A 17,716-nucleotide genomic window follows, 5' to 3' on the forward strand; every position below is an offset into this window, starting at 1 on the left:
ATACCTTGTAATAACTTACAATGGAAAAGAATTGGAAAAAGAATCTCTATCTTTCTATATATATCTCAACTTGAGGATATTTCAATAGAAATTTCCAAAACTGAAAAACAAGGAGAGAAAAAGACAGAGGAAGAAGAAGAAGAAGGAGAAGGAGAAGGAGGGGGAAGGGAGAGGGGGGAGGAGGAGAGGAGAGAGGAGGGGGAGGGGGAGGGGGAAGAAAAAGTGGCTAAGACCTGTGCGACAACTACAAAAGGTGTAATGCCTGTGTAATGGGAATACCAGAAGGAGAAGAAAGAAAGAAAGAACAGAAGAAATATTTGAAGTAATAATGACTGAGAATTTCCCCAAATTAATATCAGACACTAAATCACAGATGCAGGAATCTCAGAGAATATCAAGCAGGATAAATGCCACAAAACTATACCTACACAGACCACATGCAAACTGCAGAACATCAGAAATAAAGAAAAAATCTGGAAAGAAGACAGAGGGGGGCGAAAAAAAAACCCTCATCTATTCTATAAAGAAACAAGGATAAGAATTACATCCAGGGCTTCCCTGGTGGCGCAGTGGTTGAGAGTCCGCCTGCCGATGCAGGGGACATGGGTTCGTGCCCCGGTCCGGGAAGATCCCACATGCCTCGGAGCGGCTGGGCCCGTGAGCCATGGCCGCTGAGCCTGCGCGTCCGGAGCCTGTGCTCCGCAGCGGGAGAGGCCACAACAGTGAGAGGCCCGCGTACCGCCAAAAAAAAAAAAAAAAAAGAACTACATCCAACTTCTCAAAAAAACATGCAAGCAAGAAGACAGTGGAGTAAAAGCATTTCAAGTGTTGAGGGAAAAACTCACTAACCTAGAATTCTGTATCCATCAAAATTATCCTTCAAAAGTGAAGGATAAATTAAAACTTTCTCAGACAAACATTAAGGGAATTCATCGCCAGCGTATCTGCCTTGGAAGAAACGTTAGAAGAAGTTCTTCAGAGAGAAGAAAAACAACATCAGTCAGAAACCCGGATCTACATAAAAAGAGGAAGAGCATTAAAGAAGGAATAAGTGTTCTTAATTCATCTAAAAGATAACAGTTTGTTCGAATTAATAGCAAGAATATATTCTATTATGTATGCTTATGTGTATATATATATATGCTTATATATAAGTGAAATGAAGGACAGCAAAGATACAAGGTATGGCAGGGAGGAATTAGGATTATTTTGTTAGTATAAAGTACTTATACATGAAGCACTACAGTGTTATTTGAAAGTGGACTTGGATCAGTTGTAAATATATATTGCAAACTCTAGGGCAACCAATAGACGCGTTTTTTAAAAAAGAAGTATTACTGATACACTAAAAAACTATAGAAAATAGAATCATTGTAAAATGCTCAATTAAGCCCACAAAGGCAGTGGATATTACACTGAGATCACAGGAAATAAAAGCAAAAACTGAGAAACAGAACTACATCAAACTTCAGCAGAACAAAGGGGCTCATTAGCAGAATTCAAAGGCAATCTATAGGATGGGAGAAAATATTTGCAAACCATATATATGATAAGGTATTAATATCCCAAAAAAAAAGAAACTCCTAAAACTCAGGAGCAAAAAAAATTTTTTTACCTGATTTAAAAATGGGCAAAAGACTTCCATAAGCATTTTTTCAAAGAAAGCATGAAAATGGTGAATAAGTACATGAAAAGATGCACCACGTCCCTTATCGCCAGGGAAATGCAAATCAAAAACCACAGTGAGAACACCTCACACCCATTAGGATGGCTACTAGTTTTAAAAAAACACGCACAGAAAATAACAAGTGTGGTGCCGAAGGTAAAGGAATTGTAACCCTTGTGCACTGTTGGTGGGAATCGAAAATGGTGCAACTGCTATTGCAAACGGTATGGAGGTTCCTCAAAAAATAAGAATAGAACTCCCGTATGATCGAGTGACCCCACTTCTGGATATTTACCCAAAGGAATTGAAGGCACAGTCTTCTCTTTTTTTTTTTAATTGGAGTACAACTGCTTTACAATGTTGTGTTAGTTTCTGCTGTACAATGAAGTGAATCAGCTATCTGTGTACATATATCTCCTCCCTCTTGAACCTCCCTCCCACCCACCCCCATCCCACTCACTTAGGTCATCACAGAGCACAGAGCTGAGCTTCCGGTGCTTTATAGCAGGTTCCCACTAGCTATCTATTTCACACATGGTAGTGTATAAGTCTTGAAGAAGTATCTGCACTCCCAGGTTCACTGCAGCACTATTCAGAATAGGTCAGAGGAGGAGACAGTTTAAGCAGCCACCAACAGACGAAGAGACAGAGAAAATGTGGTAAAATGTGGTATATACACACAGCATAACATCAGCCTCAGAAAAGAGACTCCTGTCGTAAGCTACGACATGAATGAACTCTGAGACGTTATGCATGGTGGAAAAAGCCAATCACAGAAGAACAAATACGGCACGATCCCGTGTAGATGAGGTGTCTCAATTAGTCAAACCCACAGAAGCAGAGAGTAGAAGAGTGGTAGCCAGGGGCTGGAGGGAGGCAGATACAAGGAGCTGTTGGTCAATAAGTATAAGCTCTCAGTCATGCAAGATGAAAAAGTTCCAGAACGGTTTGCATACAGTTAACACTTTCGTACTGTACACTTAAAATGGCTAGGATGGTAAACTTTATGTTATGTATTTTTTACCACAGTAAAACACACACATTCACACACCATAAAAGAGAGTGGAAAACAAAAATAGGAACAGAGAATAAAGACAAGGGATAGAAAACAGTAACATATATGGTAGGGTTTTTTTTTTGTTTTTTTTTTTTTTTTTGGGTTCACGGGCCTCTCACTGTTGTGGCCTCTCCCGTTGCGGAGCACAGGTTCCGGATGCGCAGGCTCAGTGGCCATGGCTCACGGGCCCAGCTGCTCCGTGGCATGTGGGATCTTCCCGGACTGGGGCACGAACCCGTGTCCCCTGCATCGGCAGGCGGACTCTCAACCACTGCGCCACCAGGGAAGCCATATGGTAGGTATTAATCCAACTATATCTATAAGCACTTTAAATGTCAGTGGTCTAAATATACCAATTAAAGGCAGAGATTGTCAGAGAGGATAAAAAAGAAGACCCAACTATACGTTATCTACAAGAAAACGATGTTAGGGGCTTCCCTGGTGGCGCAGTGGTTGAGAGTCCTCCTGCCGATGCAGGGGACACGGGTTCGTGCCCCGGTCCGGGAAGATCCCACATGCCGCGGAGTGGCTGGGCCCGTGAGCCATGGCCGCTGAGCCTGCGCGTCCGGAGCCTGTGCTCTGCAACGGGAGAGGCCACAACAGTGAGAGGCCCGCGTACCGCAAAAAAAAAGAAAACCATTTTAAATACAAAGACGCATATAGATTAAAAGTAAAAGGATAGAGAAAGATATACCATGCTAACAGTAATCAAAAGAAAGTGGTGCAGCTATATTAATTTCAGACAGAGCAGATTTCAGAGCAAGATCGGTTATCAGGGATAAGGAGGGGCATGACATAATGATAAAGGGGCCAGTCCTTCAAGACGACATAACAATCCTAAATGTCTATGCACCTAACAACAGAGTGTCATACTGTGAGGCAAAAGATTGAAAGAACGGCAAGGAGAAGTAGATGAGTCCACTACTATAGCTGGAAACGTCAACACCCCTCTATCGGAAATGGGTTGATTGAGCAGAAAGAAAATTGGCAAGGACAAATTGAAATCAATGGCACCATCAATCAACTGACTATGATTGATATCTATCAACTATTTATCCAACAGTAGCAGAAAGCATATGCTTCTCAAGCTCACAGGCAGTGCTCACAAAGATCACCACATCCTGGGCCATAAAACACATACTAACGTATCTTAAAATACAATGTCTGCTCTCAGACCACAGTGGAATTAAACTAGAAACCTGTAACAGAAAGGTAGGTGGAAAACCCCCAAATACTTAGAGAGCAAACAACACGTTCTAAATAACAGAAGGATCAAAGAAGAAATCTCAAGGGAAATTAAAAAAAAAATTTTTAACTAAATGAAAACGAAAATACAACTTGTCAAAATTTGTGAGATGCAACAAAAACCACGCTTAGAGGGAAATTTATAGCAGCAAATACATATATTAGAAAAAAAAAAAGATCTAAAATCAGTCATCTAAACTTCCATCTTAAGAAACTAGAAAAAGAAGAGCAAATTACCACCACCCCCAAAAAAAAACAGAATAAAAGAAACAAGAAAAATTAGAGCAGAAATCAATACAATTGAAAACAGGAGATCAATAGATAAAAACTTGTAAGCCTACAGGCAAAGCAACTGCACATAAGCCCTGTACTCCAGCTGATAAAGTTATTTCCTATGGGGGTATGAGTAAACAATATGATTCTACTATAACTGTGTCCTGGAAATGGACAATTAAGTAAATGGAAGGTGGGGAGTGGGGGCCAATTGTTCACTGTTGGAGTGAGAGATTACAGATAAGCAAGGGGCGGAGGCTAGAATAAACCATGTGGTAATGGATTAGAGTTGAAGACGTTAGCATGAACTCATGTTCCCACATGGTTACACCTAGAAATCTTTACTGATATGTGTACATACGTGAGATAGTGTACACACATTTATCGCCTTGCTTTGCCAGCTGAAAGAGCCTAAAAGCAATGGCACTCCAGTAGCAATGAGCACAGCCAGTACCCAGATCTTGGTTTCTAACACCATCCTCCAGTGAAAGGGACCAGGCTTCTCAAAGAAATAGCTGCTTCAAAGACTGGGTCAAGAAACACACAAAACAAGTCTGGAGCACCTTGCATTTCCAGAAGGTAAGGAAGTCCTCAAAAAGTAAAGTGAGTGAGAATTAAAGTGAGATCATATAGATGAAAGCAGTTTATACAGCGTTATGGCTTTTAAGAATTGTATGTCAGTAAGAACAAATGGATCTGAGTAAGGTCTGTGAGTTTCAGTGCATGGGCAGTATGATATCTGCTTTGACTGCTCTGAAGGTTTCCTGGTTCTAGGATGTTGAAGTTGTAGAATAGGCAAGTCTGAATAGAAGAGCTATCACTGTATTTAGAGAACAGGTCCTTGTTTTTGTAAATATCTTAGTACACAAATTATCCCATTCCCAGTTCACATAGAGATAAATAGCTGCTTCTCTTACATGTGCATGTTTTAGATTTATCAGGGCTGTGAAGCCTGAATCGTAAACTCTAAAAAGCCTGGAACCTTCGGCAAATATCTAAGAGGGGCGTCCTGCATTCTAAGCACCATGGTATTTTCTTTCTTGACAAGGAAGCCAATTCATTGCCCTCAGTGTCCCCCATCTAATCCTGCTCCACAAAGATCGACATGAAAAGGTACAAACATTCTGTTTTCTTGTCTAAAACTCTATACAGTAAGCCCCCTACATACAAACGAGCTCCCTTCCGAGAGCGTGTTCGTAAGTCCAATTTGTTCACAAGTCCAACAAAGTTAGCCTAGGTGCCCAACTAACACAATCGGCTATATAGTACCGTACTGTAATAGGTTTATAATATTTTTCACACAAATAATACATAAAGAAACAAAAAATAAAGAAAACTTTTAATCTTACAGTACAGTCCCTTGGAAAGTACAGCAGTACGGTACAACAGCTGGCATACAGGGGCTGGCATCGAGGGAAAAGGCAAGAAGAGTTACTGACTGGAGGAGGGAGAGGAGGTGGGCGATGGTAGAGCTGAAGGATCGTCAGCAACAGGAGATGGAGAACAAGCTGCAGTTTCACTCACGGCTGACGCTGATGGCGTGGGTTCTGGTTCCTTGCTGGATTCAATTCTATCTACCCTCTTGAAAAAACGATCCAGTGATGTCTGGGTAGTAGCTCTTTTTTTCTCATCATGGATGACACGGTAGCCCTGGATTGCATTCTGAATGGCTGCTGCAACCTTCGTGCACCGTTCCATGTTCGGGTCCTGTGCCTCAAAACCTAACAGTGCCTCCTCAAATAAAGAAAATCCCCTTGCCATTTCCTGTATCATGAATCTCTTCAGTTCTTCAGTTACTTCTTGCTCCTCTTGTCTCTCTTCGTCCTTTTCTCTGGGCCTCCAATTCCATCAGGTCTTCGTTACTCAGCTCCTCGTGTTGCATGGCAAGGAGTTCAATGAAGTCCTCCTCCTGCAGATCTAGCTTGAAATAAAGACACTGTACTACGGTACTCTACACAGTACTGTACAGTAAAGTACACAAAAGCACAGCCACTTGTAGAGGATGCACGCACGTGACAATGTACGTCAGACACGTGCACTAACTTATGTGATTGGACATGCGAACGCACGTTTGCATGTTTGAAAGTTCGAAACTTGAAGGTTCGTATGTAGGGGACTTACTGTAATGGCTCCTTGTGCTCAAAAGAAGTGCTTTTCTAGACATTCCTTTGAACAGCAGCACAGTTTTTCCACATGAAATATTCACTAACCTGTTAAATATAACGAGTAACAGCTGGAAACAACCTGATCTACCACCCCCTTGATACTAGTAACTGCTCTTAAGGTACCTCCAAAGGATCACTGGCTTCACATGACAGAGCCTGAGAAACAATGGCCTAACAGACAAGATGCCAGCTCCTTAGCATGACACAGAATGCCCTTCACAATCTGGCCCCAAGATTTCCAGCCTTCTACTGTGCTACATCTCATACCCTCCCTCCACACATGTGAGCATCTGTGTTTCCTCATCATTAAAATGGGGATGATAAAACTCAAATGGCTGTTGGGAGACTCAGTTCAGTTCCTACACTTAAAGTGCTCAGACAGTGCTTGGTACTTAGTAAGCACTCAATAAATATTAGTCTCTATTAATTTTTTACATTAACCTTTGACACAGCCCTACAGAACTTCTTATTGTCTCCAAACAAATAGTGTTTTTTTAGAGCATCTGTATTTTGCATATGTATTCCTCTACCTAAAACCTCTTGTCTCCTTTCTTTCCTTTACGGCCTAGCAAACTCTTACTCATCCTTCAAAACCCATCCCAAATATTTCATTTGGGATGCTCTTCTAGTTTTCAAGGCAAGAGTCAAGTTTTCATCTTTTGTTCTCCATAGCACCCAATACATACCTCCACCATGGACTTGCCACACAGTACTGAGGGTCAATCCAGGCCAGTAGTGAAATATGCATCCACTAACCATGAGTTCTGACATCCAGCAATCATGCAAGAAACTTCTACTGGGGAGAAATGCAGTGATAAAGGCAAAATGGGGCTTCCCTAGTGGCGCAGTGGTTAAGAATCCGCCTGCCGATGCAGGGCACACGGTTTCGAGCCCTGGTTCGGGAAGACCCCGCATGCCGCGTAGCAACTAAGCCCGTGAGCCACAGCTACTGAGCCTGTGCTCTAGAGCTCACGACCCACAACTACTGAGCCCATGTGCCACAACTACTGAAGCCCGTGCACTGCAACAAGAGAAGCCACCACAAGGAGAAGCCTGTGCACCGCAACAAAGAGTAGCCCCCAGTCACCACAACTAGAGAAAGCCCGCGTGAAGCAACAAAGACCCAACACAGCCAAAAATAAATAAATAAATAAATTTATTAAAAAAAAAAAAAAAAAGCAAAATGGCCTGGTCACAAACTGGCAAAGGATTAACTTTAGATTTTATTGTAAAAATATGCCCACAAGAGGGCAAGAGGTGCTTAAGAATGATTTTTTTAAAAGCGGCTTTGAGGACTTCCCTGGTGGTGCAGTGGTTGAGAATCCACCTGCCGATGCAGGGGATGAGGGTTCATGCCCCGGTCCGGGAAGATCCCACATGCCGCGGAGCAGCTGGGCCTGTGAGCCATGGCCGCTGAGTCTGCGCGTCTGGAGCCTGTGCTCCGCAACGGGAGAGGCCACAGCAGTGAGAGGCCCGCGTACCGCAAAAAAAAAGCGGCTTTGAGGGCTTAGCTAAAAGGGCACAACTGAATGTTTTAGCGCTGGAATTATGACCCAATGGCAGCTTAGCAAGGATGCTACTCCCACTGGCTCAGAAAAACCCTCAAATCAGTAATTTGGGGTCCACTGCCTTCCCTCCTGGAATGTCTCTCAGCTGTTTGGATGACCTTGGACACCCAATGCCCACATTCCACTGCGTGCTCATGGAACCCTCTGCTCGAGACCTACCTCTTCAATAATGCTCTGACTTGGACCCTTCTCTGTCTGCTACTCATCAAAACTTGTTGTCTGATACCCCTCTATTCAGAGACTTTGAAAGATCTAACCGTAGTTTTTTTTTAAACAACGTTACTGAGATAACTTTGACATATAAAAATTGCATATATTTAAAGTGTACAACTTGATGTCTTGATATATGTGTTCACATCCACAGAAAAGTTTAAGAGGAGGAGGGTGTGGAGCAGGTAGACAGGACCACGGGCAGCCCTCTGCTGGCACGGGCTCCTCTTGTGCTCTTCTGTCTGTGTACTGGCCTCACCCATCCTGCAGGACACCCTACTTCAGGAAAGCTTAGAAAGACTGCATGACAGTGGCTTCTCCGCATCCCCACTCCTAAGCTAAGATGTGACTAAGCACTCAGATGCTGACCATCTTGCTGTTAGTAGGCTAGTCAGTCCCGGCCAGGATCTGACCACCAGTTCTGGTCAGACACGTCTTACTTACATGTCCATTGATGGAAAACCGTATTGGACCCCAGAACGGCAGGGCCTGTGGACTCATTTGTATCCTCAAAGACTTCTCAATCTTCTGTTGTCTTCTCTGAGTACTTCTGGTGTCTTTCTTCCCAAATCCCATGTTCTGCCATTTGGTCATTTCCAGAGCTTTCTTCTAGATCTTTACACCCTCACCCTTGCATGTAGTTGCCACCCCTTCCACTGCCTTAGGACAAGCATTCCATCCATTCATCACCACATTGCCTACTGCCCCCTCTCGGCTCCTCTGCTGATAACCTATCGAAATCATCAACAGAAGTTTAACATCTTTATTAGAGTATAATTGCTTTACAGTTGTGTGTTAGTTTCTGCTGTATAACAAAGAAGTAGGTTATCCACTCTGGGAATCTGTTTTCTTTGACTCTAATCACCCTGGTTGACTTCTCCTTCTCTGAGACTACAAGACTTTCTCCTTTCTCTCACAGCCATCAATCGATTTGCCATCACTGATGCAGAATAATTCTTCTATGAATCTAGACAGACCGTGCATGCACACAGACAATCCTTGCCAACATGACACTTAATAATAGTAATAATGACAACGACATCACCAAATGGTGCCGCCTGGACTTTTTTTTTGTGGTAGGCGGGCCTCTCACTGTTGTGGCCTCTCTTGTTGTGGAGCACAGGCTCCAGACGCGCAGGCTCAGCAGCCATGGCTCACGGGCCCAGCCGCTCTGCGGCACGTGGGATCTTCCTGGACCGGGGCACGAACCTGTGTCCCCTGCATCGGCAGGCGGACTCCCACCCACTGCGCCACCAGGGAAGCCCTGGACTTCTTTTTTATGAGGAGGGAGAGACAAAAGTAACCAGCTGATATCATAGACTATTTAGAGTAGACAGAGGGCTTTTATCTATTTCAGTAGAAGCCTTCTGTGAGCGCTCACTCCATAGTCTGTCTGCTCCCAAAGTAAAACGGTTCTGTGTATTCCAGTGCCTGAGAGAGGGGCTCGAGGCAGATGATTTAAGACGACAGAGCCAGACCCAAAGGTGCCAGAGCAGGAACTGGTTCCCCTTATGCTGTCTCTCTTCCTTGGGGGAGAAGCTGACAGTGGCTGATCTAGTTGTGACCCAGGAAGAAAGGCTGAGCAGAGGAAGTGTTGCTTCCTCTCGAGGTCTCCTTTCTTGGACCAGATGGAGCAGATTCCTTTGCCTGTTGTTTTCCCTTGGAGCCCCGCAGAAAGAACACCCCAAGTGTGAATGCTTGGGTAGGAGGGACCCAGGCCGATTGTGGAAAGTCTGTGGGTGTGGGGAGATGGGGGGGAGTTGAGGTAGAGGATGGGGTGGGGAGAAGCAGGGTGGAGATTCAGTGGAGATCAAGTGTACAACCACTGCATGGGGTGGTTAGAGAGGAAGTGAAAGGCTCTTTGCCCCAAAATATGGCTTCCCCAAGCCTGAGAAAATAGCTGGAATGCCCTCATTACACACCCTGCTTCTTTAATACAGTAAGAGTTTCTGATAAAATGCAAAGATTTAATCGAAAGGAAGTAGCATCTTTTAAGGCTGAGCCAAGCATAAGGAAGTGAGACAGCAGACAGGTAAGTTCTGACAAGTCAGGAAGGATGGTTCAGGAGAGATGCCCAGCGTCAGGAATTGCCCAAGTGATGGATGCAATGTGATAATAACATGAGCCCAAGTGGGGGGAGATGGTGGCTTTAGGAGAGGTGGAGGGACACCTATGACAAGACTCACCCATTCCCCTACTTTGCTTCAGCCATCCCAAGCCCGATGTGAATTTCACTGTGCATGTCAGTTACTCAGGGGGACCCTGAGCACGCATCTGGGTCAGGTTCCCCACGCTCACCTATGCTCGGGGCACTCATCTCAGACTGTGGCCACACACTCAGTAGGGAGAATGTTGACTAATGTCTCTCTCCCCTGCTGGCCTGTGGCCTCAGGAGAGTTTGGAGGGGGTAGGGGGTGGTCTGGTGTCCCTCCTCACTTTATTATCAACATCTGGCATGGGGCTTCCTGCACTGCGATTGAATGAAAGAATAAACAAATATGCCAAAAAAGAACACACAACATGGAGAAGCAATTGCCAAGTGAGAGAAAAGGTAAAACAGCATAGGAATCTGGAAAGGGGAAAATATCTGGAACACTCATACTGTTGTGAAATCACAGAATTACAGAGCTGAAAGCGCCTTGGAGATGGAACGTGCAGCTCAGTATATAACTTATTACGACAAACGCTAGCCCTGTCCATTGTCAGAGAACGTTAATCTTTGGAAACATCCTTCTCAAATTGAGCCAAAGATTGCCCCTTTACTTCTACCTGTTGGTCCCACTTCTACCTTCTGGAGTTAGCCATTTCATAGTAATAGCTAAATGTATTGAAGTTTGTGTGTGAGACCTTGTCTTAAGAATTTTGTATACATTACGTCAGTTAGCCTGCAAAATAATCCTATTATTATCTACATATTACAGGTGAGAAACTAAGGCTCAGAGAGGTTAAGTACCACATGCAAGGTCACACAGCTAAGTAAGTGGTAGAGCCAAGATCCAAACCCAAGCCTGACCGATTAGGTCTCTCTCTTACCTTCAACACCTCATTCTGTAAGAGTAATTTCTTTATGTGGCATCCCAAATGTGTGTTGGCAGTTGTGATATCTGTCCTATGACAATTCTAACTATGTCGTCCTTGCTCCATTGTTCACATGTCAGAATAATAACAACTTATTTTTGTATTTAATCACATGTCAGGCATTGTAATAAGTTCTTGAATATATTATCTCACAGCAAACTGTAGAATAGATATTCTTCTTCTTCTTTCACAGATGAGGCTAAGAGACACAGAGCGATTTACCCAACATGAGACAGATAGTAAATGATAGATTCAGGGTTGAAACGTGACTCTCTCTTACACCAAAGGGAAGGTTTTCATTTATTTTTTTAATGTCTCTCAAGTTACCATCTTGACTTGGCCAAAAACTGAGATCCTCTAGGGAACAACTTTTTTAAAACCATAAACTTAATTGATAGACAAGAAATATGATTACTGAAAAGAACAATAAAATAAATATTTGCCAACTCTGGTAAAGAAAACTACATTAAATATTTCTAGAAACTTAAGAATGAGAAAAGAAACATAACAAAAGATATACTGATATTTTTTAATTGCGAAAGAATACCATATATAATTTTGTAACAACTTTAACTTAGATGAAATAAATGATTTTCTAGGAGACTTATTCAAAAGATGTAGAAAACCTGACTTAGAGCAATAATGACAGCAAAACTGAAAAGGTAATGAAAGATGTAACTCTTAAAATGGCATCAGGAAATGCTCTAACCTTTTTACTTTCAGTAATGGAGCTTGTTCCAGCCTGTTTTAGACCAAACCTGTCCCTGAGAACAAGTAGAAGAGCTGGATTAAAAGTTAAATAAATAAAGAAATAATCTATTCAAGGCACTGGAGAGCCACCAGGGCAGCAGATATTTGTAAGAACAAGATCCCAGAGGGAAGTCCAGATTGGTGAGTTCAACACTCGATGTGGCTCTTCCCTTAGCGACATTTGATCAAAAATTGTGGCTGTGAAGCTGAGAGCACTTTCACCACCTGTCAAGGTTTGGGGAACAAAGTTTGGAGATCAGAACCCCCGCAAGAGGAAAAACCTGGTTAGCCTCCCTGGTTTTCCATTGAGATCCCAAAAGACTATACCTTAGGGGTAAGGGTGAACCAGAACCATACTGGCCCCCACCAACACGAAAGCCCACTTCAAATCTCTAGTTGGATTATTGATCAGCCCTAATCTAACTGTCTACAGAAACAACAGCAACAAAATTCTATGGAAGAGGACACTACATAGAAAATCAAATTAGCTCTCCAATATTTTATATAAAATATCTAGATAAAAAAATATACAATGAAAACACTAACCCAAACAAAACTTGCAGCTGTATTAATATCAGACAAAGTAGATTTTAAAGCAAGAAATATGTCTTTAGTAGAGACGAGGAAGGTATTTTAATATGGTAAAGGAAGTCATTTCACCAGGAAGACATACAACTTGTAAATTCGTATTTACCAAAACCAAAAAAACCAAAAAACCACATACCTTCAAAATGCATAAACAAATACTGACATAACTTAAAGGTGAAATGGACAAATTCACAACCACAGTGAGAGATATTTAGTGAAATTCTTAGCAAAATATAGCATATACAGAAAAGTACAAAAATTATAAGTGTAATGCTTTATAGTGGGAGATTATAATATGTTTCTTAGGAACTATAGAATAAGCAGACAGAAGTCAGTAAGATTATAAAAGATTTAAACAACATAATTAACAAACTTGACTTAATTTACATATACAATGTATGATACCCAACAAATGCAGAATTCAAGTGCATATAGACTTGACAAGATATATTTACCAGAACTGACTATATGCTAGTTCGTAAAGCAAGTCTCAAAACATTTTCAGATTATGCAGAATATGTCCTCTGATCACAGTGGGTTAAACTAGAAATCAATAATACGAAGACAACGAGAAAATCTCGACGTAGTTGGAAATTAAGCAACATGCTTCTAAATAACCTGTTGGACAAAGAAGAAATAGTAGATATTTAAAAATTAAATTATTATGAAAATATGACAAATCAAAATATATGGGATACAGCTAATATAGTACTTACAGGGTAAAGTGTATAGCCTTAAGTTCATATATTTGGAGAGCTAAGTTTTTAATCTAGAACTCAATGATCCTACACATAAGGAAAAGACAACTAAGTGGGGAAAAAAATAGGTAAACATCCCAAATAGGCATTCACAAAAGACGATATCCAAATTGCCAAAACATGTAAGAAGATGTGCTCAACTCAGTTATCAGGAGCAGCAAATTTAAACCCACTGAAATACAACTGAACACAGACCACAGTGGCTAAAATAAAATTTAAAAAAAGACTCATAATCAAGTGTTGGTAAGGATACTGAGCAACTAAAGCTCTCATGCGCTACTTCTGGGAATATGAATCTATACACCCACTTTGGAAAGCAGTTGGTGGAACCTAGTAACGGTCGACATATGCACATTCACTGACCCTATTTTTCCACTCCCAGTAGAAATGTGTGAGTGAATGCCGCAAAGACATGTGCAAAAATGTTCAGAGCGGGGTTACTCATAACGCCCTAAAACCGAAAATCATGCAAATGCCCCTCAACAGCAGAATGAATAGATAAATTGTGGCATATTTTATACAGTGAAATACTAGACAACTAAAATGAACGGACTCTTGCTTCACACCGCAAAAGAACACAAGAGTATATACACTGTATGATTCCATTTATATAAAATGCAAAATCAGGCAAAACTCATCCAAGGTGATAGAAGTCAGCGCAGCGATGATGTCTGGGGAGGAAAGTGGGGGGCAGAGGCTGGGAGGAGGCAGGAAGGGGCTTCTTGGGTCTAAGTCATGCTCTATTTCTTGGGTCTAAGTCATGCTCTATTTCTTGGCCTGGGTGGTGGTCCTAGGAGAACGTTAACTCTGGAATAATTCATCAAGCCAAAACTTATGAATTGAGTGCTTATCTCTGTGTATGACATACTTCAATTAGAATGTTTTAAAAAAAATTTAAAGTCACTAGACCCAGATGTATCCATGGATAAACTCTACCTGACCCTAAAAGTTGCAGATAATCTTTGTGATATATAAATTGTTCCAGAGCAGAGAAAAAAGGTGAAGGACACAAAACTCATTTAAAAAGTTTAATGCAATCTCAAAGACAAAGTCTGACAAAGAAATTATAAGCCAGCCTTACATAGATGCAAAAAACCTAAACAAAATATAGGCAAATCAAATTCAGCCATATAATATAAGGATAATAGCTCATGACCAAGTAAGATTTATTTCAGGAATGCAAAGCTGGTTCAACACTAGCGGCATAATTTATATATTAACATCATAAGAAAAAAAATCCCATTTTCAAACTAGGAATACAAGGAAATTTTCTTCAGTGTGTGTGGGTTATCTACCAGGAATGGTGAAAACAGAAGCCTACCCGTCAAAATGAGGGACAAAAAAAGCATACCTCGATTACTGCTGTTACTCAGCATTTTACTGGAGATCTAGACAAATTCTGTACACACAAAAATATACACAGAAATAATAAAAAAGACAAAACTGTTATTGTATGCAGATTGCATGGTCATCTACCTTGAAAATCCAAGATTATATATATATATATATATATATATATATATATATATATATATATATATGTAAAATTATCCCTGGAAGTCCAGTGGTTAACACTCTGTACTCCCAATGCAGAGGGCGCGGGTTCAATCCCTGGTCGGGGAACTAAGATCCCACATGCCGCGAGGCACGGCCAAAAAAAAAAAATATTGGAATCAATAGATGTCAGATAGTGCTAAAAATATACAAGAACGAAATGCTTTCCTATAAATCATCAATAACCAAATAATAAATCTAATAGCGTTTACTAGAGCAACAAAGTCCTAAAAATAGGCATATACTTAATAAGAAACATATAAGATCTATAAAGTGAAACTATGACACTTTCTTTACTGAACAACATAAAAAAGATTTGAGTAAAAGGAAGCTTCTGTGCCACGGTAAAAATGTTCTATATTATAAAGTTAATTTCGCCAAATTAATTCATGAATTTAAAAAAATCCCAATGAAAATTGCAACAGATTTTTTTAACGTATCTTGACAAATTAATTGTAAAATTAATCTAGCAGAGAAAATAAACAAATAAAGGCAGGACTTTTTTGATATAGAACAATATTACAATAAAGGTGTCAATGAATTTTTTAAAAAATAAATTTATTTATTTATTTTTGGCTGTGTTGGGTCTTCATCGTTGGATCTTCGTTGCTGCACGTGGGCTTTCTCTAGTTGCGCGAGCAGGGGCTACTCTTCGTTGTGGTGCGTGGGCCTCTCACTGCAGTGGCTTCTCTTGTTTCAGAGCACAGGCTCTAGGCGCGTGGGCTTAAGTACTTGTGGCTCGCGGGCTCTAGAGTGCAGGCTCAGTAGTTGTGGCGCACAGGCTTAGTTGCTCCGCGGCATGTGGGATCTTCCCGGACCAGGGATCGAACCCACGTCCCCTGCATCGGCAGTCGGATTCTTAACCACTGCGCCACCAGGGAAGTCCCCCGTCCATGGATTTTAATTAGGCCTGTTAACTGGTTGGTTAATAGTTTTATCACTTATAGTTTATTGAATCCTCTAAAAATTAAATAATGTGGTTTACAATAACAAATACAATTGGCATTCCTAGGTTTGGGAATGGAACTGACTGGTAAGGATACAGTTCAATGGGCAGGAGCGGAATGATTCAGGTGTCCTAGACACCTAAATTCAGTGAGTATTCAGTGTATCACATACTTAGTATACTTAACAGAATGGAAAGGGCAGGTTAATCAGGTAAGTGATCACTTCCTTTAGTGAACTCCTACTGTTCAAAATAATGGTGTTTAAAACACTATGGGACCTCCCCACCCCTTAGGTCTGGGCTATGCATAGTAACTGTTTCCAAAGAGATCAATATGGAAAGAGCGGAGAAAAGAGTAAGTTTACAATGAAGAAACCAGAGAAACACTGTTACAGCCAGGTGATCCAGGCCAACGTCAGCAGTTACAGGTAATGTTGATAATATGTACCCTTGATATGATGTGAGGGAACCGGCGCTTTACTTCTGTGATCTTCCTCCCCAAATTTATAACCCCAGCTAAATCATGAGAGAAACATCAAACAAATCCCAATAAAGGGACATTCTACAACATATCTGATTAGACCCCCGCAAAACTGCCAAGGTCATCAAAAACAAGGGAAGTCTGAGAAACTGTCACAGCCAAGAAAAGCCTGTGTGACATGATGACTAGATGTAACGAGGTTTCCTGGATAGGATCCTGGGGAAAGGACGTTAGGTAAAAAATAAGGACATCTAAATAAACTGTGGACTTTAGTCAACAATGTATCAGTATGGGTTCATTAATTTCAAAAAATGTACCACACTAATGTAAGATGTTAATAATAGGGGAAATTGGGTAAGGTAGTATATGTGAACTCTCTTTACTATCTTCTCAATTTTTCTGTAAATCTAAAACTGTTCTAAAAGGTAGTCTATTTTAAAAACAAATAAGCAAAAAACAGTATAAACGATATTATTACAAATGACCAGAAACCTCTCCCTGGGTGATGGACTTAAAGAGAAGGTGCAAAAAGCTCTTCTTTGTGTTTTCTGCATATTTAAAAGTTTCCACAATTATCATGCATTACTTCTGTGCATAAAAAATACAATTTAAAGCCAAAGCAAAGCAAACTAGTATCCTTTTGTCTCCTTCCTCCTCGGCTCCCTCATCTCCTCTCAGTCCTTTGCATATTCAGCCTCATCCTAGGCTTTGAATCGGTACCAAACCCCAGCAGAGGGGCCTCGAGTGAGGCAGTAAAAGGGAAAGCTTGGCTGGAGCAGAGGGTTTATCTTAAAAAGAAATTGTGCAAACAATGCACTTCCTTGCATGCTCCTCACAGCGCAATTCACAGTGGCCAAAAGGGGGAAATAACCTAATGCCCACCAATAGATGAACAGATAAACAAAATGTTGTCTATCTATACCATGGAATACTACTAAGCCATGAAAAGGAATGAAGTTCTGATCCATGCTACCGTAAGGACGAACCTCAAAAACATCATGCTCAGTGAAAAAGCCAGACACTCTAGGTCACACAGTATAGGATTCCATTTATGTGAGATACCCAGAACAAGTGAATCCATAGCGTCAGAGCAGACTGCTGGGTGCTCGGGGCTGGAGGGAGGGGGAAAGGAGGACTAACTGCTTAATGGGTACTAGTTTCCTTTCTGGGGTGATGCAAATATTTTGGAAGTAGATAGATGTGGTGGTTATACAACACTGTGAAGATACCAAATGTCACTGAATTGTTCACTTTAAAGCTGTTAATTTTATGTTATGTAAATTTCCAATAAACATTTTAAATTCTCTATAAAATTTTAAAAGAAGTTGTGGAGATGAGCCTCTCTGGGCCCTTTGTTTCCCTGGGGAAGTGGTACCT

General features: G+C 41.2%; 1 long non-coding RNA gene across 3 annotated transcripts in view; it reads right to left on the minus strand.

The window, feature by feature from the left end:
* The window catches only part of LOC137202736 (uncharacterized), a 109,621-nt gene that overhangs the window by 21,920 nt on the left and 69,985 nt on the right, over positions 1–17,716 (minus strand). The window contains exon 3 of one of the 3 annotated variants that reach the window (XR_010932760.1): positions 11,551–13,218. The exons of the other annotated variants lie outside the window; for them this stretch is intronic. This is a non-coding gene — a long non-coding RNA (uncharacterized lncRNA). Of the gene's footprint in view, positions 1–11,550; positions 13,219–17,716 lie in introns of those variants that run through there. 3 annotated transcript variants of the gene reach the window in all.

This window comes from Pseudorca crassidens, chromosome 11 (assembly GCF_039906515.1).
Source record: "Pseudorca crassidens isolate mPseCra1 chromosome 11, mPseCra1.hap1, whole genome shotgun sequence".
NCBI classification, from domain to species: Eukaryota; Metazoa; Chordata; class Mammalia; order Artiodactyla; family Delphinidae; genus Pseudorca; species Pseudorca crassidens.